Source organism: Ochotona princeps, chromosome 9 (assembly GCF_030435755.1).
Source record: "Ochotona princeps isolate mOchPri1 chromosome 9, mOchPri1.hap1, whole genome shotgun sequence".
In the NCBI taxonomy this organism is placed as follows: Eukaryota; Metazoa; Chordata; class Mammalia; order Lagomorpha; family Ochotonidae; genus Ochotona; species Ochotona princeps.
Window position 1 is genome coordinate 78,659,472 of NC_080840.1, and position 14,945 is coordinate 78,674,416.

A 14,945-nucleotide genomic window follows, 5' to 3' on the forward strand; every position below is an offset into this window, starting at 1 on the left:
GTGTATTTATTTATGTGAGAGACAGAATGACACACAGAGCACTCCTGTGCCAGCTGAGCTTGTATGCTAACTCAGAGCTGGGCTCCCAGGCTCCAGAAAGTAGCCGCAGCGAAGCCATCCGTATCCTGGGTAAGATGAAGAGTGGACTGCCCTTTGGTTTAGCACCGTTCTTGGGAATTGGGTGAGAATTCCAGGATTGTTTCGTTGCTTTTGGTGACCTCTTCCTTCATTACTGTTGTTATGCTTAACACCTTCGCTAGGTTATTTCAGGAAATAATCCCTTTCAGTTGACTTTTTTCCCTCTTGAGTTGTAAGTCATCTTCCCTGCCTGTGTTTTGAAGTGTTTCTGATTGCTGGCGCCTCTGTCTTGGGTGGCTGTATCGAGTACTCTGGCTCTGTGTGGTGGAGTTACGGAGGTGGGAAGTCTTAATGGCTGCTCTCTCTTCCTTGCCTCAGAGGAAGACAGCTGGAGTGATGGGGAGCAGGAAGCCATTACTGTGGATCAGACTGGAGAGGTGACCCTGACAGTGAAGCTGATAGCATAGACAGTGATCAAGAAGATCCCCTAAAGTAAGTTGAAACTCCACGTAAAACTTTTGACTACTTTGTGCAGGTAGTGTGTGGTCTGTAGCACTGCATGATGTTAATGGAGCAATCACACCAGCAGGGGAGAAGACGAATTTTGTGAGCAATGATAGTGTCTTAAAGGTGCCGTGGGGTTCATCACTGGTTTGCCTCAAGGCAGGATGTAATTTGCTTTTCAAAAGTTTTGTAATTTAGAAAAAGATGTGAACACACACACAAAAAATTCTGAAATTTCTTGGACCGTGGGAGTGGGAGGTGGATTGAGAAATTCTTTAGCCCAGTTAGAGAAGACAAAATGAGGGTGAACAGCTACCGGGCCTAAACCTCGGGGATGATAATCCAATTGCACTTGAATAACTGCTTCGTTTGCAAAACTTTGTACTTCTGGATTTTTGTTTTGTTTTCATTTGGGAGCCTGAGCTGGAGCTCTCCCTGTCTTAATACTCCTGCGGTAGCTGGGCTTGGGCCAGGCTGAAGCTGATCCTTGATCCTGGTGTCTGAGGTGGGTGGCGGGGATCCAAGTTCGCTGAAGCTAGACTCAAGGATGGAGCCAGGCACTCAGAGATGGGATTCAGGGGTTTTAACTACTGTACCACATGCCTGACCCTGATTACATTTTCTTTCCGTTTTTAAAAATATCTATTTTTTGAGAGACCAGTTGAGAAACAAAGAGGCTAGAAGGAAGGGAGGGAGAGAGGTATTCGTCTAGTGGTTTACTCACTAGGTTGCTGTTACAGTCAGGTCTGGGCCATGCCAAATTGAGGAGTTCCTGCATGAAGGGCCAGGTCACCGTCTGCTGCCTTCCCAGGCACGTACACGGCCGGGGCTGGCCCTGATGTGGGATGCCCGTGGGGTAAGTGGCAGCTTGACCCTCTGCCACAATGCCCTCAAGTTACGTATTCTGTGTAGAATAATTTTGTTCATCTGTTGAGTAATCTTAGGGTTATCAGCCATCCAGGAAGTTCTGTTTTGCAAAGTCCATGTATGTTGTTTGAAAGAGAATGTTTCCTGTTGGCATTTTGTAACAATATAGCTCACACCAAACATACACCTTCTGTTTTTGTCTCTGTTACTATTCTAAATGGCCATATTTGCTTTAAGGACCCGTATCCTCCGTGGATTCATTAGTTGATCTTTCATACAGTAAATCAACTCAGCTTGGAAGATTCCGAAATTTGATTTTGTCCGAATGACTTAATCTCTAGAGCATGCACTCAGACAGATTAATTCCTAAGAATGCTATATAATCCAGAATACCAGTTAATTTTATGAGAAAAAGAAATGCCAAAAAGACTAGGTAGTTGGTATTAGTCTCTCCTGAAAGATACTCAAAAGGGAAAATAAAGCCCCAGATTTTTTTTAATATTTATTTTTATTGGAAAGGCAGATTTACAGAGAGAAGGCTAAATGATCTTTTTCCCATTGCCTCACTCCCCAAGTGGCTGCAACAGACACAGCTGCGCTGATCTGAAGCCAGGAGCTTCTTCCAGCTCTTCCATGTGGGTGCAGGGCCCCAAGGCCTTGGGCCGTCCTCGGCTGCTTTCCCAGGCCACCAGGAGGGAGCTGGTTGGGAAGTGGAACAGTTGGTATAGGAATCAGTGTGCATATGGGATCCCAGGTTGTGCAAGGCAAAGACTTTAGCCACTAGACTACCACACTGGTCCCAGCGCCAAATATTAACTGATAGGCAGCTAATACAAGACTTTACTTCATATTCCCAATGGGCTTATCCAGTAAAAAAAAAATGCCGATTAAGTATATGCACAATTAGGGATGTACATCGAGTCATTAAATGTTATAAATTAGTGTAGTGACATTATTAGCATGTAATGTATGGGAATTTAATTAAATTTAATTAATTCTTTAATTCATTTAATTAAATTCTTTTCACTAGGAGTTTACATCTTCTTTGCCAGTATCATTGTCATCAATGGGACCAGTTTTGTAAAAAAGATTTTACTATTTGAAAGATGTAATTAGAGGGACAGAGAGAGGGTGTTGTATCCTCTGGTTTGCTCCCCAAGTGGTTGCAGCTGCAGGCCAAAACTAGGACCCTGAATCTCTGTCCAGGCCTTCCTTGAGGGTCGTAGAGTCCCAGGCACCTGCTTTTCCAGGGTCACTTGCAGCGAGTTGAGTTGACACTCCTGCGTGGGATGCCAGCATTGTTAAGCGGTGTCTTCACGTGCTGTGCCACAGTGCTGGCCCCCTCCTGTTTGTAAAAAGTTATAAACAACTTTTTTTGGCAAAATACTACTTTCAGCCCTGGTTTTGAAAATTAGTATTATTTATCAGAAAGGCATAATACAGAGAGGAGAGACAGAGAGAAAGATATGTCTGCTGGTTTGCTCTCCAAGTGGCTGCAATGGCCATCGCAGCCAGGAGTTAGGAGTTTCTTCCAGGTCTCCCACACCGGAGCAGGGTCTCTAGGACTTGGGAACCATCCTCCACTGTTTTTCCAGGCCACAGACAGGGAGCTGATGGGAAGGGGAGCAACTGGAACACCAGCTGGTGCTCGTTTTGGATGCTGGTGCTTGTAGGAGGAGGATTAGTTTCGTTGACGAGGCCCTTCACTCCTGAGTTTAGTTCTGTTCATCATGTGTATTCCACTAGTTATTAGCATGCCATGAGTTCCTGTTTGGAATTGGCAGCAAAGCTTAAAGTTGATATGGACTGTTTTAAATTGGCAATTAAAGATTAACTTGGGGTGTTGAATTTTGGAAATAGTATCAAGAAAATGAGCTGGGGACAGTATGTATATATGGGACTGTTTGAGTTGCAGTATCTGAATATGCTTTTAAAAAGTTATAGGTATTTGTTGTTGATGTCTTTTTTTACTTTAATTAAAATATACTAACATACTAAAGATATTTAGTAGAAATGTTTTAGAAGGTTATGACTGATGATTATTAAATCATTAAAGCAGTACAAGTTGTGTATTAGAAAAAAATGAATGTTTATTACATCCTCGCTTTCTTAAAGTTATTTTTTAGAGATTTATTTATTTGAAAGGCAGAGATACAAAGAAAGAGATGTTACATCTGCTGGCTTATTCCCCAAACAGCTGCAGTCGCCATGGTTGGGCCAGTCAAAAGCCGTGAACTCTGTCCAGGCCTTGCACATGGGTAGCAGAGCTGGAAATGTTTTGGTCTGTTTTGTGCTGCTTTCCAGTGGACGCTGTCAGGGAGCTGGGCTGAAAGCTGAGCAGCCAGGACTGAGGGCGGCATGCTGGGCTTACCAGCGGTGGCTTAGCCTGATACCCTGTGGAACTGGCTCCTAAGCCTGTTATTATACTTTGCTGAATTTTTCATTCCAGACACACTGGTGTCTACACAGCAGAAGAAGTGGCCCTGATTATGCGTGAGAAGTTAATCCATTTACAATCTTGATACATTGATCAGTTTAAGCGACTTCAGCATCTGCTCAAGGAGAAGAAATGCCATGACCTGCATAACCGCAAGGTGGAACACGAGGCTCTAGGCAAGTTTCCTGTCCTTGTAACAGCTGTTACGGGTCCAGCAAGTGGGTTGGCGAGTAATTGGACTTATTTCCATCACAGTATGTGGTTTAGAAGACAGTTTGCTTTTTAAATTCTAATCTTGACAGCCAAAGCTTTTCCTGTTTACTTGTTGATCTGGAGGTCAATCCTTGATGGAGATCTTGGCTCTTGTGACTCCCCAGGTGGTAGTCTTCTAACTGGCCAAGAGGGACTTTTGGCCAAAGAACCAGAGAATTTGAAATGGTTGAAATGTCTCCGGCGCTACCGCCAGCGCTATGGTGTGGCGGCGCTGCTGCACAGGCAGCTGAAGGAGGGCAGGATGCTCGCCACAGAAGGAGCTGCTCAGCAGGTAAGCACATGCCTTCTGGGCAGGGCTGGCGGAGCTTTGTTTTCCTGCTAAGGACCGTTTTGATATTCATAACATCTGTGGCACATCAAAGTTTGTCAGTTTGGTCTGTGGATTTCTGAGTTTTGAGTTCCACCTGTGGTTGCCATGGTGAGGACAGAGCAGATGACTCATTGGGTGCTGTTCAACAGCCAGCTATTCCACACTGATGCTCGAAGGTATATACATTCAGCTTCTTTACAAAATTAGGATAGTTGTTAGAACATGGTATCCAGGCCTGGCACAGATGGCTATCTACAATTTTATGACTTGGGATAGTTCTTTGGTTTACCTAGTCCTCAGTTCAGATGTAGGCATAGGTTAAAACTCTCTTGCTTGGCAGTTTTAGAAAGCCAGGAGATAGAACAGGAGCAGCTGAATGTAAGGAGAGTAAGGTTTTGCAGGAAGAAGAGATCACTCAATTTTGTAGTTTAAAAAAAGGTCATTTTCATTTTGTTTGAAAGGTAGAAAGAAAAAAAGGTAGAGATTGTCACCTGCTGATCGATTCCCCACGTTCTTGCGACACGCTCTGCTGGACCAGACCGAAACCAAGCGCCAGACCCCGCTGTGTCGCCCATGTGGGCGACAGGGACCCAAGCGCTAAGGTCGGCTGCGCGCTCCGAGGGACAAATTAGCAGAAAGCTAGTGTGGATAGAGTGGGGACTCAGACCTAGGCACTACAGTAGGAGATGTAGGAAACCCAGAAGGTGATAGAATTGCTGTGCCAAGTGCCCAATATTAATTGTGTGTGTGTGTGTGTGTGTGTGTGTGTGTGTGTGTGTAAGACTGGTGAATTTGTAGAGGTTGAAAGTAACCAATAAGGAAATGCTTTGTAGGTGAATATTTTCATCACGGTTAGTTATATGTTCTTTTATGAGTTCCTGTTTTTTCCATTTTTAGGCTCATACAACGCGTTCCAGTTAGAGGTGCTTGGCCTTTGTGGATGGCGTGCGTTGTTCCAATCAGTCCCTTCCAATGACCAGACACTGCCTTACTCGTATCCTTTCAATATGTTGAGACTCCCATTTGCTGGCTGGACTGGGAGCCGCTGGGAATCTCTGTGTAGTTTGCTTATTGAAAGGCTTTGCCTTGGCCCTGAATCAAGACCAACAGTTTGCTGAAGCTGTTGGTTTCAAGCAGGAGACTAAAGAAATGTCTTATCTGGCCTGTTGACCATTTCAGAACTGCACAACTGTAATGGTCAATTCATTGAGAAGAAACATCAGAACTGTGGATGATAGGTGTGGGTTAATGTTTATTTTTAGTTTTAGGATGTGGATTCTAAAGGTTTATATGTATCTCTGGATTCTTGGTTTAACTTGTTCATTTTAGAGTTAAAAGGCTGTTAAAATTACTATTACCAAAAAAATGTTACAGTGAATTTTCCACTGAAAACAGAAGGATGATCATACATTGTGGGCTTTGAATGTCATCCTTTTGTATGATCAGGACCCTTACTTGTATGTTTTAAATTTCATTTAAATTAGACACAATATTTCAAAAATCGAGCTGCTGCCTTTTCTTTTTTTTTTTAAGATTTATTTATTATTTTAATTATTATTTTTTTTGGAAAGGCGGATGTACAGAGGAGGAAAAACGGGAAGATCTTCTGTTCGATGGTTCACTCCCCAAGCACCTGCAATGGCTGGAGCCGAGCCAATCCAAAGCCAGGAGCCAGGAGCTCTTCTGGGTCTCCCATGCGGGTACAGGGTCCCAAGGCCTTGGGCCATCCTCGACTGCTTTCCCAGGCCACAAGCAGGGAGCTGGATGGGAAGTGGAGCTGCCGGGATTAGAACCGGTGCCCATATGTGATCCCGGGGCATTCAAGGCGAGGACTTTAGCTGTTAGTCTATGCCGCCGGGCCCTGCTGCTTTTTCTTATAGTTAATTTGTCTTTAATGGTTCTTGATTCTACTCTAGAACTATATTTACATTGGGTTGAAAAGTTGTTTAGTTGTGTGTTGGACTGTGAAGTGCATTTTTTTTTTCCTTCTGATCTATTTGTTTGAAAGGTAGAACAGCAGAGAAAGGGAAAGAGAGTAAAAGATACTTTGCGTTTACATTTGGTGGTTTCACCCCTGAAATGGCTGCAGCAACCAGGTCTGGGCCAGAAACCCCCGTTGTGGGTCTCCTGTCCCTTTTGGGACAGGGAAGGTGTGCTTTGATACCCGCCCAGGCCTGCTAGCAGGGCTGAACTGGGTGCTGAGTACTTGGGATCAAAACTGTCACTCCATGTGTTGCATTCCTGGAGTCCGGCTCAGTCCATCGCCCACATCCCAGCTGCACTGCTGATCCAGTGTTCTGCCATGTGTGTAGGCAAGCAGTGACATGGCTTAAATGCTTGGGCCCTTGCTGCCCGTGGAGTCCTGGATTGAATTCTTGGCTTTGGCCTGGTTCAACCTGGCTTTTGGGGTCATTTGGGGAGTGAACCAGGAATAGAAGCTGTCTCTGTTTCTCTCCCTGTAACTGTGCCTTTCAAATGAATAAATACATCTTAAAAAAAAAAAGAGCTCCCATCTACTGTTCACTCCTCCAGTGCCTAAAATGGACAGGGCTGGGCTGAGGCCAGTCAGGGACCTGGAACAGCCTGAGTCTCCCACGTGGGTGGCAGGGCTCAGCTACTGGAGCTGAAAATGAAGCTTCCCAGGGGGTGCTTTTTTTTAAACGCAGAAGTACCAGGAGCTCTTGCATCTGCTGCAATTACTCCCCAGCTGGTTTCAGTGGCTGGAGCTTCACTAGGCTGGAGCCAGGAGCTTCTTGGGTCTCCTGTGTAGGTGCAGGGGCCCAAGGGGCCATCTCCACTGCCTCACCAGAGAGCTGGATTGGAAGTGTGGTAGCTGAGACTCGAACCAGCGCTCCGATGGGATGCCTGCATGCTTTTCTGCTATGCCACAGTGCCTACCTCCCTCCAGATGCATTTTAGCTGGAAGCTGGAATCAGAATTAAAGCTGGGATTGTTAGTTGCTCTGATAAGGGGATGCAGGCATCTTCACTAAACAAATACCTGCAACCAGATTCCATTTCAGTGAGTGGATTTCAAAGATAGGGTAGGTGAGACTGCCGGTGGGACTGTACATTGCTGCGAGCTATTTGAAATGCAGGTTTTTTTCTTTACATCTTATTCTTATAATTGCTATCATTTTATGATACAGCTCCATATTCCCTTATCCCCTCCCCAAGTCCCTCCCCCCCACCAAGTTCCTCTATATCATTATTAACCTATAGTTTTTCATACTCAGTCTTATGTCCATCATTGCAGGCATGGACAATGGCAGAGAGTCCAGCATCCTATTGTCAAGATATAGTAAACAGTTTCATTGTAAGTCTATCTTTGTCTGGAAGCAGAAATGCATGCCACACTGCATCCTCACATCTGGATGTTAGTCTCCATTACACAGCTACTGTACATCTCCTTAAATGAAAAGTCATAATACAAAATCAACATTAGAAAGAGAAATAGAAATTTACAAGGCCATGAAGTTAAATGACATGTTACTACATATGACAGTCTCTGAAATGCAGTTTTTAAGTATACAGTACCAATGAGAATTTAAGATGATAATCGTTTGTAGATCAATATTTTTATATAAAATATTCTTCCAACTAGAGGCAATCTTATTACTTTTAGAGGTGTGGAAGAGTAAATAAATCATGCCATAGTATAATGTGGAATATTTTCGGCTATATTAGCAATTTATCAATTGCAGTAAAATGGTAGCAAAAAAAATATGGAATTTCATAGAGAAAGAATGTTACATACATATGATTATATTTAAATGAATAATCTTTTTTTAAAATGCTTTCTAGGTTTTTTTAGGTGAGCTTGAATTTTATAAAGGGGGAAAAAAGTCTACACATTGTAAGTTAAACATTTCTTGTAATACTGAAATCGTTGACTAGGCTGTAAACATTTTCAAAAACAAAGTTGATAACAGTACTTGAGAAAGGAAGTGTTTTTTTTATTTTTCTTTTCCTTTTATACTCTTCCAATCATAGTTGCCTAAGTCACTTACCCTTCCTTCAGTCCTTATCCCAGAGAAAGATGGACTGCCAGTGGGGACCTGGATATATTCCGGTCTGATGGAGACCGTGCTGGACTGAGAGGGAAGGCTCCAGACTCTTAGTTGTAGGTCAGTTCTTCCCTTCCTTGTGTCTCGGTGTCTTCCTCTGAAAGGGGAGGAGGCAGAGAGGGAGATGGAGAACGGGTTTTTAGGCTGTTGTATTAAAAGGCTTTTGTGGAAGTTCTTTCAATGCATGAGAAAGTTGAGATTGAAACAGTTTAGTGGATTAAGATTGTAAATGATCTAAATAAGATTGGCTTGTTAAGTATACTAGATAAGCCTTAGATTTCTTTTTAATTTATCATTGGAAAGGCAGATTTTAAGAGAGGCAGAGAAAAATCTTTGATCTTCTGTCTGCTGATGGATTCACTCCCCATATGGCCATGGGGCTGAAACTGAGCCAGTCTAAAGCCGAATATTGAAACTTCTTTTGGGTCTCCCACACAGGTGCAGGGTTCCAAGGCTTTGGGCCATCCTCCACTGCTTTCCCAGGCCACAAGCAGGGAGCTGGATGGGAAGTGGAGCAGCAGGGACATGCACTGGTACCCATATGGGATCCCAGTGCTTACAGTGGGGAATTAGTCAGTTGAGTGGTCATGCTGGGCCCAATCCTTAGATTTTCTTAGGAGTATAAAGTATAAATCTGAGTATTCTCATTAGATTCATATGTGTTTTTATTTATTTGTTTGAAGACTTATTTATTTTTATTGCAAAGTCAGATATACAGAGATGAGGAGAGACAGAGAGGAAGATCTTCCGTCCGATGATTCACTCCTGAAATGACCACAACGGCCAATGCTGAGCCGATCCGAAGCCAGAAGCCAGGAGCCAGGAGCTTCCTCCAGGCCTCCCACACAAGTGCAGGGTCCCAAGGCTTTGGGCTGTCCTCGACTGCTTTCCCAGGCCACAAGCAGGGAGCTGGATGGGAAGTGGAGCTGCTGGGATTAGAACCGGTGCCCGTATGGGATACTGGGGTGTTAAGTTGAGGACTTTAGCCGCTAGGCCACAACTCCTGGCCCCCATATGTGTTTTTTTGTTTGTTTGTTTTTTTAAAGATTTATTTATTTTATTACAAAGTCAGATATACAGAGAGGAGAGACAGAGAGGAAGATCTTCCGTCCGATGATTCACTCCCCAAGTGAGCCGCAATGGCTGGTGCTGCGCTGATCCGAAGCCGGGAACCAGGAACCTCTTCTGGGTCTCCCACACGGGTACAGGGTCCCAATGCATTGGGCCATCCTCAACTGCTTTCCCAGGCCACAAGCAGGGAGCTGGATGGGAAGTGGAGCCGCCGGGATTAGAACCGGCGTCCATATGGGATCCCGGGGCGTTCAAGGCGAGGACTTTTTTTTTTTAAAACATATTTTTATTGCATTTCATTTTTTTTAAAATTAATTACATTGCATTATGTGATACATTTTTCATGCACTGGGATTCCCCCCCGCCCCTCCCACTACCCTCCCCCCAAGGCGGATTGCTCCACCTGTTTGCATTTCCATAGTTCAAATTCAGTTGACATTCTTTCATTGGAGGTGTTTACCAAGCATAAAGTCAAGCATCTTATTGTCCTGGTAAGTTCAATGGTTTGCTGGTGAGACTATCTCTGGTCTGAAGGTAGAGCCGGCAGAGTATCATCCCAATCAATTAAAAGCCCCAACATAATATTTCCAACCATTTACAACATTGTGACATTAATTGACATGCTATTGATTAACTAATATGTTACTAGGAAAATGCAGGTTCCCAACCACAGCTTGTGACTTCTTCATAGACATGTCAATTTTGGTTTATATTCAACCGTGTTCTATACACCTTAAAATGGCTATAGATTGCTATTCAGCTGTCTCATGCCTATTTTAATTTTAGTCTTTAGCAGTTGATAGCACTGAAGCATGTTTTCGCTGAACCTGGCTGTTTTTCAGGTGGTTTAACTCTATAATTCTTTTTTTTTTTTTTAACATTTTTCTATTATTGGAAAGCCAGATATACAGAGAGGAGGAAAGACAGAGAGGAAGATCTTCCGTCCGATGCTTCACTCCCCAAGTGAGCCGCAACTGGCCGGTGCTGCGCCGATCCGAAGCTGGGAACCAGGAACCCCCTCTGGGTCTCCCACACGGGCACAGGGTCCCAAAGCCTTGGGCCTTCCTCTCCTGCTTTCCCAGGCCACAAGCAGGGAGCTGGATGGGAAGTGGAGCTGCTGGGACTAGAATCGGCTGCCATATGGGATCCCGGGGCTTTCAAGGCGAGGACTTTAGCCGCTAGGCCACGCCGCCGGGACCTAACTCTATAATTCTAACAGGATATATTTCAACTGTTTAGGTGAGCATGTTTAGGAAGGATGTGCAGAGAAATCATCCATACCCCAGTGAGGAGTAACTAATCTTTGTGTCCCACCCAGTGAGTTATAAGTGCATCCCCGCTGACCGTTTCCTGTCTGTTTCTAAGCTTTTCAAGGCGAGGACTTTAGCTGCTAGGCCATGCCGCCGGGCCCCCCTATATGTGTTTTTAAAAAAGGTTTCTTTACTGAAGGCAACATGAGAGGGAGACACAGTGAGGTTGTTATCTGCCATGTGCTGGTTCACTCCCCCCCCGCTGTGGTCAGGGCTGGTCTAGGCCTAAGCCTGGAGAGTGGAACTCCATCTTGATCTCACATGGGGAGCAGAGCCCTGAGCACAGATCTCGTCTTCTGCTGGCATCCCTGGCCCATTAACATAGAGTTGGATAAGAAGTGGAGTAACTAGGACTTGAATTTGCAAGCTGATATAGGATATGGTATTGCAGAGGGCAGCTTAACACGCTGTGCCAGCCCCTAAATTCATGTTTACTGAATGATTATCCTGTGCTGGCTACTGCTGTTTTAATGATTGCCAACTTGGGGGAATTTTTTCTTCTGCTTGGCTGCGTGGAGAAAGTTTTGGTTATCCTAAGTCGGGTGGGGGCTCCTCAGAGGTGGTGAGCAGGGAGGCTGGCAACAACCTCCATCCAGCAGGCGGTTCCCTGCTTCACAGTGTCAGCCGTGCGTCACGGTGAAATCCTGCTCGGGTGATTAGTTAGCTCCCAATGTGGGTTGAAAGAAATAGCTTCATTCAAGAAGGCGTTTTTAAGGAAAAAAAAAAAAAAAGGTTAATTTATCTATTTACATGTAGGACAATTACAGAGGTAGGGAGAAGAGAAGAGGGAAGTCTTTCATTTCTGGTTCACTCCCCAAATGGCTGCAACTGCTTGGGCTGAGCCAGGCTCAAGCTGGGTACCTTGAATTCCATCTGGATCTCACAGGGGTGTTGAGTCACAAGGACATGGGCCATCTGCTTTCCTAGGCACGTTATCGGGGAGCTGGATTGGAAGTGGAGCAGTCGGGACTTGAACCAGTGCCCAATGGGATGCCAGCATTATCAGTGGTAGTTATACCTGCTGTGCCATTAGTACTGACCTCAAGAAAGTTTATTTGATTTTAAGAATTACAATTACAATAGAGTGAAAGTTTTTTTTTAACTTTATTATCTTTCCCCTTTCCTCTCCTTTTTTTTGGAAAGCAAAATTGCAGAGAGGGAGAGGCAGAGAAATCTTCCATCCACTGGTTTACTCCACAAATGACCACAGCAGGCAGGGTCAAGCCAAGCTGAATCCTGGAACCAGGAAATTCATACTGGTCTCCTTTGTCTGATAAAGACTCAGAAAGTTGGGTCTTCAGCTGCACCAGGTTTATGGAAGCTATTTGCTTTTGTCATAGCATAATTTTGAATGGCTGTTACCTTCCTAGGAGCTCTGTTGATATTTGGTCAGACATTTTCCTAAGAGGGAACAAGGTTAGTATCTCTGGTTTAAGTGAGGATCCTGAAAAGGAGATTGGGGACCAGTCCATTACTGGTAGAACAACAACTGCATGCTAGTTAACGTACAGTTATTTTGAGAGGTAACTTTGAAAATTGTTCATTGCATTTGATTTTATATATAAAGAATGTAATATATATACACACACATATATATATATATATATATAACAGAGTATTTCCTGTAAGTTTTATATAGACAACTCTGTCTTATTTTGCACTTTTGGTAGATCCAGTTTTATTTTCCTTAACCATTCTTTACCAGATATCTGTCAGGACACGAATCAGGTTCTGTTCCAATGCTGCCAGGGATCTGAAGAGGTTCCCTGCACCAAGCCAGTCCCTGTCAGCCTCTTGGAAGATCCCTGCTGCCCACTGCACCTGCAGTTGCCTCCTCAGATGTATAAGCCCGAGCAGGTCCTGTCAGTGACAGACGGTCTGGAAGTCGGCCCCGTGGAGCTGTACCTGAGTGTCTCTGAGTTTCCGCCCACTGAGAGTTTGCCGCTGGAGTTCAGTGATGTAAGTTAGGGAAGCTCTCTTCTGCTTGGCCCTGCAGACAGGGCCTTTTCTCAGCGGGGAGAAGAGGCTAGATTTTTGTGGTCAGGAGGGTTGAAGTGGCAAATGTGTGGCTGATTGTACGCTCACATACTCGCTGCTGGAGTTCTACCCTATCCTGCTTTTTCTTCAAACTGCTTTTTTTTGGGAAAACATTCAGCTGTCACGTGGTCTGCCCTTTTAAACTGTGTAATTGTAGTATTTTAACGTATATTTATGAAGTTATGCAGCCATCACCTCATGTTGGAACATTTTCATCACCCACAGAAGAAAGTCAGAGCTTATTAGCAGTCACTGCTTGTTCCTCTTCTACAGCTGTCAAAACCCTAGTCGTCTTTTTGTCTGTAAATGTGTTTAATCTGGACAGTTTATGTAAATTTTCCTATATATGTGGTCTTTTTGTCCAGCTTCTTTCGTTTGGTATATATATATCTAAAAGATTTATTTATTTTATTACAGCCAGGTATACAGAGAGGAGGAGAGACAGAGAGGAAGATCCTCCATCCGATGATTCACTCCCCAAGTGAGCCGCAACGGGCCGGTGCGCGCCGATCCGAAGCCGGGAACCTGGAACCTCTTCCAGGTCTCCCACGTGGGCACAGGGTCCCAATGCATTGGGCGGTCCTCAACTGCTTTCCCAGGCCACAAGCAGGGAGCTGGATGGGAAGTGGAGCTGCCAGGATTAGAACCGGTGCCCATATGGGATCCCGGGGCTTTCAAGGCGAGGACATTAGCCGCTAGGCCACGCCGCCGGGTCCCACTTGGTGTATTTTTAAGGCTAATCTGTTTTATCGTGTGCATGAATACATTATTCCTTTTTTGTGACAATTTTTAACAACCCGTAAAGGATTTAAGAGGGAGAGAGTGCCCGTTTTCTCCCTCATAGGCTGTTCTGTATGCCACGTGCCCCACCAGCTGGGAGCTAGGGACCTGGTCCAAGCTGCCCAGGCTGAGCCAGGCTGCTGGCAGGAGCTTAGAACTCAGTTTGAGTTTTCTTTGTGGCAGGGGCTCAAGCAACCGAACCATCATGTCACATGCTGCCTCCCAGCTTGTATGTTAGTGGCAGTGGAGTTGGGAGTGGAGCTGGTACTACATGAGTATCCAAACGTGCCCTTCTCTTTCCCCCGTAAGCAGTGTTGCAACTGCTAGGCCAAATGTCTGCCCCTCTGTCGGTATTGACGCTTAGACAATCACTAAGTGAGGCTAGTGTGAGGGAAATTGGGAAGGCCACATGGTGGTTGGATTGTCATAGATTAGGCTGTCACCAGAGTGAGTTCTGATTGGAGCTGAAATGAATTCTGATTTCTGTGGAAGTAACTCCTCAAAATGTAAGTTTGTGATTTGGCAAAGTAGTAAATGCTCTCTTCAGATTGCTGTGTCTCTGAGAAATGATTGTGTTCGGCTCTGGCTGCTGCTTGAACTTCTGGTGTGTTATATGCAGATTGTGCTGTTAGCCGAATAGAACAACAGTGATATTGCCAACTATTTAAGAAATTTTCTTAAAAAATTTTGTTACTTTTTAAAGATTTGTTTATTTTCATTGGAAAGGCAGATTTACTGAGAGGAGAGGCAGAGAGGAAGATCTTCCGTCTGCTGGCTCACCCCCCAAGTAGCTGCGTCTGATTGCTTGCTTTTTTCTCTTTTTTCTTCTTCTTTTTTTTAAAGGTTTATTTATTTTTATTGGCTAGTCAGAATTACTTGAGAGAAGAAGAGATAAAGATCTCCTATCTACTGGTTTACTTCCCAAGTGGCCACAGTGGCCAGAAATCTGAAGCCAGGAGACCCTGGTCTCCCATGCAAATTCAGGGTCCCAAGGCTTTGGGCCGTCCTCGACTGCTTTTCTAGGCCACAAGCAGGAGCTAGAAGGGAAATGGAGCAGCTGGAATATGAACCGGCGTCCATATGGGAGCTCAGGCATGCAAAGCAGGCTTCAGCCACTAGGCTACCTGTGTCAGGCCCGCACGTTTTCTAAGTATGTACACCACTCTGACTTTGAAAAGCCTGCCCCTTTGTCCCTGCGCAATATCCTAGTGG

General features: G+C 44.6%; 1 non-coding gene and 1 pseudogene across 1 annotated transcript; both read left to right on the top strand.

Annotated features, from left to right (window-relative positions):
* Positions 1–26: 26 nt before the first annotated feature.
* LOC131477945 (KAT8 regulatory NSL complex subunit 2-like) lies at positions 27–14,373 on the top strand (annotated as a pseudogene).
* Positions 5,556–5,691, top strand: LOC118760133 (small nucleolar RNA SNORA2/SNORA34 family). Its single transcript, XR_004996602.2, has one exon. It is a non-coding gene; the product is annotated as a small nucleolar RNA SNORA2/SNORA34 family (small nucleolar RNA).
* Positions 14,374–14,945: the final 572 nt, after the last annotated feature.